At 34.6% G+C, this 9,339-nt stretch overlaps 1 long non-coding RNA gene across 1 annotated transcript in view; it reads right to left on the reverse strand.

Moving 5' to 3' along the window:
• Nucleotides 1-6,156: 6,156 nt before the first annotated feature.
• The window catches only part of LOC130049181 (uncharacterized), a 3,512-nt gene continuing 329 nt past the window's right edge, over nt 6,157-9,339 (reverse strand). Inside the window, exons 1-2 of the long non-coding RNA XR_008797682.1 lie at nt 9,224-9,339; nt 6,157-7,625 (exon numbers count right to left, since the gene is read on the reverse strand). The exon at nt 9,224-9,339 is cut by the window's right edge and continues 329 nt beyond it. This is a non-coding gene — a long non-coding RNA (uncharacterized LOC130049181). The remainder of the gene's footprint in view (nt 7,626-9,223) is intronic.

The following is a 9,339-nucleotide window of genomic DNA, read 5'->3' on the forward strand; positions in this document are numbered from 1 at the left end:
TTAGAAAATAATAAGATTTGATATACTTTTTATAAAAACAATTAATATACAATCATACATATGTGTGGCAAAATCCATCATGACCCCTGGGTCGAGGCCTCTGCTGGTGGCCTGTTAGTCCCCGAGGGTCTCTACAGCCCAGTAGCTAAGTACTTCGTTACTAGCTTGACAATACGGATGAATATTTAATTGCTGTTATAAAATTTAGAAATTCCATTTCAAAACAAGAGGTACTGTGAGCAATGCTCACTAAGAATACCCCCGCTTACCACACTCTCCCAAAGGGTGTTGGTAATAGGTATGAACTACCTCTTTTCTGAGTGTAAAAAACAAACCGAACCATATTGCTACATTGATGTCCATTGCGCGTGACGTTTAGACCTTTTGACCCCAAAATCGATAGGGAACATCTTCATCCCATGGGTAGTCCATATGTATGATATGGTTACTGTAGGTGGAAAGGATAACGCTTTAGAGCCCGGAAACCATATTCCTACTTCGATGTCCAGTGCGCTTGACCTTTGGACCCCAAAATCAATAGGGAACATCTTCATCCCATGGGTAGTCCATATGTATGATATGGTGACTGTAGGTGGAAAGGATAACGCTTTAGAGCCCGGAAACCATATTGCTACTTCGATGTCCAGTGCGCTTGACCTTTGGACCCCAAAATCAATAGGGAACATCTTCATCCCATGGGTAGTCCATATGTATGATATGGTGACTGTAGGTGGAAAGGATAACGCTTTAGAGCCCGGAAGCCATATTGCTACTTCGATGTCCAGTGCGCTTGACCTTTGGACCCCAAAATCGATAGGGAACATCTTCATCCCATGGGTAGCCCATATATATGATATGGTGACGGTAGGTGGAAAGGATAATGCTTTACAGCCCGGAAACCATTACATCTGAGATCCTTTGCCAAGATTGATGCAACCAGTCCAGAGGAGTACCAAGTCCTCTTAGACAGCCTTTTGGCTCACCAACCTTGCCTGTTATCACTCCTTCCTGGATATACTATAGGTGCAGTATCTAACTTTCAAATGAAGCAGTGCTTGAATTAAGAAACAAAACCAACAGGGATTCATCTCTGATGAATAAGACCAATGATCATAAAATTACAAAGAGATACATATATTATGTTATAGGTCTTATGAATTGTTATTATGATCCATTATAGAATATTGAACACATATTATGGTTTACATGTATGTTAAAACATGTTGAATTGTGACATTGACTGTGCTTATGTAGTAAGTATAGTTGGTTAGTATACTTAAAGGAATGATCAAGAATACTTTTTACATTAAGTATTATGATAAAACTGAAATTTAGACATTATTTTACAATTTCAGAATGCTCTCAGTACGTGTGTCCAACATAGTATAAAGAGCTGTTTATCCTTCTTTCTTGCGACTCACCAGTGTGTGCAACATTCCACTTTTCTGATTTGGAACTGTTGGAAGAAATCTTAGTTCTTACTATCAGCTTGCCTTTACCATCAACTCTTCTTCAACAGCTGCAACAAAGAATACCCATATTTTATCAACGTTTTGCAGACATTGGATACTTATCACCATCTCTCTATCCAGTGGTTGAAAAAATATTAGAAATAGCCCGAAAACCATTTTTAGGATAAAGTAATGCAACAACAAATGCCATCCCTAATTCACCTCTTGCTTCTTATCCATCATTAGCAATCCATCGATCTAGAGGACGTTACGTAGCAGACAGAAAAAAAAAAACGTGAAGACAACATGTAAAAAAAAGAGGCACAGGACATCCTTCTCTGCTACCTGGGATTTTTACAGCATTTTGCCCTCGTGGTAATTGAGATTTATAGATGTAAAATAAATCAATCAAATAAAAAATACAACATAATCTGGGAAGTTGGTGAAAGAGGAAATGGAAAATTGAAGCAAGGAAATTCTACCATTACAAATAACAAAGATGTATAGCCCACGACCAATGCCATCAACACCGAGGTCACGGTCGACAACCATGCGCAGACAGCCAGAGTACGATGAAATTTCCATTGAAGCGGACGATAAATTGGAAAAGGAACAATGAATATTGACATCACCAGTAAATTGGAACTAATGCAGGATAGTGTGATCCAGTTGGATCGATTGATGTTTTCCGCCACACTCAACGATTTTTCAGTCATCTAGTGGCGCCCAGTTTTTATTGGTGGAAGAGAGAACCCAGATACAATATACCTGGTAAGAGACCACCGACCTTCCGAAAGTAAACTGGGAAACTATCTCACGTACCGGCGCGAGTGAGATTCGAACTCACGACGACAGAGGTGAGAGGCCGTGTGATTTTGAGCGCGATGTTCTAACCACTAGACCACGAAGGCCCACATTCACTTAGATGTAGGCAGGTACAAATGTAAAACGACCAAAGAAACTGTCACCAACATCCCGTCAAAGCTATCGAAATTGATTAGTATCATATCATCAGGAAATACGTCATCGTATTTAATTGATCGAGTCGACTATACCTTACATTATCATAGGAATGACTGAGAAGTGGACCCTAGGACTTTTCCAGAAGAGATGAGTGCTTTTACAGGAATTTTGGTGGAAAGCAGATCCTACGGTTTAACTGACTTAGTAAATTAATCGAGAATCTTTTAAGTTTGTGCAGAATATTCAACAAACATCTGAAATACTTTGTATTGAACTTTATTGTTGTACTCCACATAGATCGTGTACAGTAATTCACTACTGATATCGTTTAAGATTATCTTAGTTTAAGGACTAAACTTCAGAAAGGGGGGTATGTTACAAAATTTTAATACATAACTTCTATGATTTAACTGTTAATATATTTTTATGATTATGATAGGTCTTTATCTATTTAAATGAAACAGTAGTGAATTACTGTGTAAATAAATGCTTGATTGTTATTTTTGTGTTCTTCCCAACTTCTTGAGATTAACAGCAGGTACCGTCTGGGAAGGGAAACTTTCTAGCTAGCCAGTCTACTAATCTCACATTTATACCTGTCATTGTGGGGATGCTCTATTATTAAAGGGGTCAATGTGTCTCAATGACTGGTAGACTTGTTGATTTTGAAGATGTCGGAGGAACATTTGAAACGTGTGCGTGGAGATTTGGTAATTAATTTAATGGTTTTCATAAGGATTTCCCATGTGACACCCATTACTACACCCAAATCTCTAGTAAACTTATTGAACACCAGTTGGTTTCGGTGAAGTTATATACTGTTAGCTAAATTATTAAAAAAGCTGCACACCCAAACCCATCATATTGGTTATTTTGGGGACTTAGCACTAATTTACAGTCAACTATTCAAATTGTGCTGTAATTTGGTGAATTAAACACCGAACTCCACCGAAATATTTACCAAGGTGTGAGTTCGGATGTTTGGTGAAAACCAATTCTTGGTTATAAATTCATTTATTATTAGGTTCATTCTCTTATCATTGGGGAGATATTGGTAAGCAAGTGAAACACTATTAGATTAGGGAGTAAAGGAAGTTGGGAATTTATTGTGCTTATTTTAATTCTTTCTCATCTATTGTTTTAATTATCATAAATATGTAAATAAATTGTAGAATAGAATCTAATGGTTTTTATTTAGTAAAGGAAAATTGAGGTATATTGTTTTACACTGGTGTTTAAAATTTTAATTCAAATCTACATCTGGATTTACATAAAGTGAAATTATTGTGATATAAAATAAAATATCAAATAATCTTTGCTTCTAAACCACGTTTCCTATTGAAATCAACTTCGCTAGCCAAGGGTGACGCTCCACGGCGTTCCTCTTTGAAAAGAGACAGACTGTGGAGCGTCACCCTTGGCTAACGACGATGTATTGAAATATGTGTTGACGAGTTCGCCTCGCAACACAATATTTACGGCATCCTGGCATTGTTTTGACACATTGTCCAAGGTTCATATTTCATGTACATGTAATTAACTTGTTGTTAAGAACATGGAATGTTATCTTGAATAAGTAAGATTTTTTTTATATCTTTTTTTTTAATTTCTTATGTCTCGTCCATACTGACTTTTCCTATCACTAACTACAGAGCACAATTTCCAGTCACTTTACGCAAGCACACATTCTAGTAAATTACAAATATTCCTTTGCATGTCTGTAAAGGATGAAATGAAATGGCTATATAAAATGGTCCCCAATATATTTACAAAACTGAAAGGTGAAGATAACGAACGGTGATCAATTTTCTTGTTTCATGTTAAAATTTACATGATTCAACTAATTAACATTTGCACTTTCATGATTTAAATGTTACACAGCGGATAAATTAGCCACAGATGGTAGCTAACTCCGAGTTTTAGCTTGGGGTTTCCTCATTAGTTAAAATTCCCATAGGAATTTGGCCCCGCCCATACTTTTACAGATATAGAAATATGAGCGTTAACTGAGAATCGCCGTACGTGACACATTTGTTATGTGACGTACTTCCTTTTTTGCAGTCAAATTTGACAACCCCCCCCCCCCCATTTCTTGAATGAACAGTTGGATAGCTATGGTTGGTATGAATTTCAAACATGTTATAGATTGTAATTTTACTCATTTGTTTATATAGCATTTGATCGTCGTATATGGTCACCCCTGCTTTGACCACATGCAGACACCTGTAAAGTACCAAAAATCTAATATTTTCTCGACGTTAATTTGAAATAATTAGAAATGTCCAAAATACCCCACGTAAATTAAAAATTTATAATTGGCTAATCTTTCCTTACTAATGAAACCATTTTTATGCGAATATCTTAAATTCCTGTAAAGTTTTATAATTTTAAAAACTACCTAGAGATGCATATTTCACCGCGGAATTTATTAGAAATCATGATAATTCCAGGGGATTTCACCTCCCTTGTCATATTGTAACCCTTCGCACGAACTAATATTCCTAACAAACAAAGATATAGGGTCGTACAAGGTCATATTCGTGGACTGGGCGTTCACCATCATTACCAGTTATTCAGCCTGAGACTTGACTAATCACGATAGGAAGAACTAAAATGCGTTTGTAATACTTCTACACTGCTTGTCTGCAAAGATGTGCGCAGACACTTTATGTAACAAAAAATACGAATTTGACAACGTACATATGAATAGTACGTCTCACTTTTGTGTAAATTGAAAGGACTAAGACCATGTTTAGCTATATCGGCCCTGTGGTGTGTTAAAAAATAAAGCAGAATTAATTGAAATAAAATTGTTATCATTTGATAATATAATCTTTATACCATCGCGACGTGCCAAGATTTCCCCGCCAAAACGTCAGCTTGTGGAATTCTATACAAGACAAAACCGGTATCGGTCTGGTTTTCTGCAGAAATCTCCACTTTTTTCAAATTTAGTCATATAATTCCTATAAAACACGACCTTCGATCCAGAAACTGACTGTAGTCTATCAAAATCTATCAATACAAATAAATTTTGCACGAACGATTTTTTGGATCGAAAGGTGTGCTGTTGATGAATATCAACTTTGAATTAAATCGAGAGCAATCCGGAATTATTTATTTTTGTGAGAGTTGTGGGTATTTTATTAATTATGTTGCTTTGAAAAATTAAAACAACATACTTATGTGGAGTCTACATCATTTCCATGCAGAATACACCCCTATGTGGTGTTTTTATCAAAAGCTATAGAATTTTGATGCGTAAACAAACGAATCTGCTGTCCGACAAATCGGACCTTCAATGCTATAGAACGGTTTTATTTAGACGACACCAACATAATTACTAAGATCAAAATGAAAAGAATTTATAGAACATGCATTGATATAACTAAAACTATTGCCGATATATCGAAAGTATAACGTTAACTAGGGCAAGTAAACATATAAAAGATTTTTAAGGGTGTGACGTCATAGATGTCGTGGCTTAGTGGTAGAGAGCCCGTCCTTCAATCGGGAGATCCGGGTTCAATTCCTACCCGTGTCAATATTTTTTTTTTTTTTTAATTCATACTGTTAACTACATTTTTCTTGGCGTTATTGAAAAATTAATTTCTTTCAAGACACTGAAGATGAAATTATACCTGAATACAAATAAAAATAACAATCACAGAACACCAAGGAAATATGCAAGGATTACAGATTACATTTTTAAAATTCATTGAAAAAAACCAAACCAAAATACTTTATTTTCGGACTTGATTTTATTTCAAAGAATGAACCAGCAAAAGATAATGGAAAGGAAAGTTTTTCCAATGCATCTAATGTACAGAAGAAAAGTCAGAAAAAATGTGAATCCATTAGCTATTCGTCATTTCCTGCAGAGTAAGAACTTTCTTGTTGAAACCACCACATGCTATATTGTGTAGCAAGTGTAGACATGTGTGTCAGTAAATTCACATCCAACAAAATTGTCACAATCAATCTCGGCCACTTCCTGAGACAAAGTCTCTACAGAGAATTTCAATACCTCTCGACAGAACCAGGCCTGGGGTAATGGTAATTAAATGACAACCAGTTTCAATGTAATGGGGGTGTAATGGACCATTTTTGCATTACAAGTAATGGTAATGTAATGCATACTGTACTGTACATTATTTTTCATTACATTTACACTACTTCAAATATTTGATGATATTTCGAAGATTTAGAATAATTCATTTTATTAGTGATTGACTGAAGCATTTGAAACATTGATGACAATCAAATGCAATGAATAACTTAATAGATATGTTTCCTAACATTGCTGAATATTTTGTGTTCTTATGTTAATGTATAATTAAAAATCATAATACAGAAATAATTTTTCTGCCATTTCTTTAATACCTGACAGTATGTTATGTAAATGTGTAATGTAAATTCACTCTCAAGTAATGTAATACATTATATTTCAAAATAGGAGTAATGGTAATGTGAAATTTTCTAGGTAATGTAAGGCGTTACATTGCTATGTAATTGACCTCAAGCCTGGATAGAACACCTTCTCATGCATATATGCAAGTGCCTTGGACCCAAATTGTCATTTCCTCTTTTGCAAGATTTTCAGCATTTCTTCATAGAGATCATAATTCCAACTGCAAGGTGTCCAAGATGATGAATTCAGACCTGACCAGTGTTTTTGACAATTTGATAACTTTTGACTCTACACTTTTCATCATTCAAAAAGTACATTATGACATTCATAATTCAACCTGCAGATTTTCATTTGAATCATCAAATATGAATTCTTCCAAATAATAACCCCCCCCCCCCCAAAAAAAAAACCACTTTAAAAACCTCCACAGGTATATTTCAAATGACATAGAAGTGCCATGGGTTAATAAGGGTTAAACTTTAGAGTCGACATGTTTCTTCCAAGCAATATAGTCTTGTTTGGATCCAGTTTTTCCAGTTCTGATATAACTGCCTGATACTGTACAATGTAGGTGTCAATCTGGTCCCCCTATTGTGGGAATCTGTTTCCACATAACTGCTGTATAATCTGGTACCTTGCTATTGGCAGGCACAACAAGGAAGCTATTCCTTCAGTGATGTCCAACACTTATCCGCATGTGTCACTGATGCCACTATCATTGATGGGTAGGAATATGGATTCTTGTCAATCTGATTCATGTCACCCTTGCCATCAATTTTTGCTGTACATATTATATCATCCTGAAATTCAAATTACTCCAGTATTATATCATTATCAAAACTATATCATAAATGAAAGGTGAAGATAACAAACAGTGATCAATCTCATAACTCCTACAAGCAATACAAAATAGATAGTTGGGCAAACACGAACCCCTGTATTATAATATTCATATAAAAGTTGTACTTTCATGCCCTCATGTATTTTCATTGATACAGAATTCAGAAAAATTACATTTATGTATTCGGTGGGAGATTGACATGTCTCCAACTAAACAATAGAGGACAGTTTAGTTACATGTACATTTCTGCATAAATAATTATATACACAAACATTTCATTTGAATTTGATTCCCCATCTAATAATTTTTGTTGTAGCTAATGTTGATATATTACATGTATCTTACTTCACAATTATCAGCAAATTCACAAAATATTTTTATCTTTCATGCTCTTTCTTGTGGTAGATGTATGGAAAAATTTAATATTCAATAATATAAAGGAGATAAGCTAACAAAAAAATATATGCTTAAATCATGGTAGTACCCATGAAATTCAACATTCTCTGAGTGATTCTATATCTAATCCCAATGCAGGCATGTAAGTTGTAAGTGTAATTGTTGAAATTAAGTTTGACATGTTTACAATTTATCTTGAAATAAGGCATATTTAAATTATAAAACCAAACTGTTCTTATGATTTTCCTGGCTTAATGGTGCTTTTAAGTATTTAAAAATTATTGAATGTAAAAATCATTCCGACTTTTCTAATCCATGTTTCTGCGTAAGGCCAAAAAATATATATATGTTAATTGGTTTCCACTTTCCCGACTACCCTAATTAAAAATTTCTGTTGACCCTAACACAATTTTTTCTATTCTCACAGATTTTGCAAATGTCATCACTACAACAAGAATATATTTATTGACTAATATGAAGTTATTTATTATGCACTAATACCAGACAGATTCCAAACCACAGAAACAGTTTTTGTTTACAGTAAATTGAAAAAATGTATCGATTCATCATATAACTTTTATTTGATTACTAAATAATCACTAAGTTAAGTTTAAACATAGTAGAATACTCATTCGAAAATTATTCAACCTATAACCCCCCACAGGCCTACATGTTACCCCAGAGACATATATACCATTATGGAAATATACATCTATATACAATTATATGTCTCTTTAACCTATACAAATACTTTTTAGACCATACAATGATACATGGAAAGTTCAAAGTGTGAAGTGAGTCAAACATCATGAAAGAAAATTCAAATAGACCCGAGAAGGTCATGCACTTGGAATTGAAAATGGCATGATCGTGAAACAGCTGATTTTTCTGATCAGCTGATATACATACAATTTTAAATCTTAACAATATATAATTATAATAGATAAACAATAAATATATGTTGACAACAGTTAACAGATTTGTTGTGGGATTTCCAACAGCCCAATGCGTGAATATTATGTGTTTGTCAACACACCACAGGCGCACCATACTATTCGTTCCATGCGACTTGTTTATTATTTTTAAGAGCAATTGGTACACCTATTTGGTTATACAGTTTAACAAGTAGAGGTGAAGTATATTCATATTTCTAAAACTTACGTTGAAATGCGATGAGTACATCCTCTGCAACTTCCACGAACAGCACAAACAGGCTAACGGCGCGGCGTGTGAAAATGGCCGAATGAAGGCAGGATTGAAAAATATGGTGTGCCATT

Source organism: Ostrea edulis, chromosome 8, assembly GCF_947568905.1.
Source record: "Ostrea edulis chromosome 8, xbOstEdul1.1, whole genome shotgun sequence".
Taxonomy (NCBI): domain Eukaryota; kingdom Metazoa; phylum Mollusca; class Bivalvia; order Ostreida; family Ostreidae; genus Ostrea; species Ostrea edulis.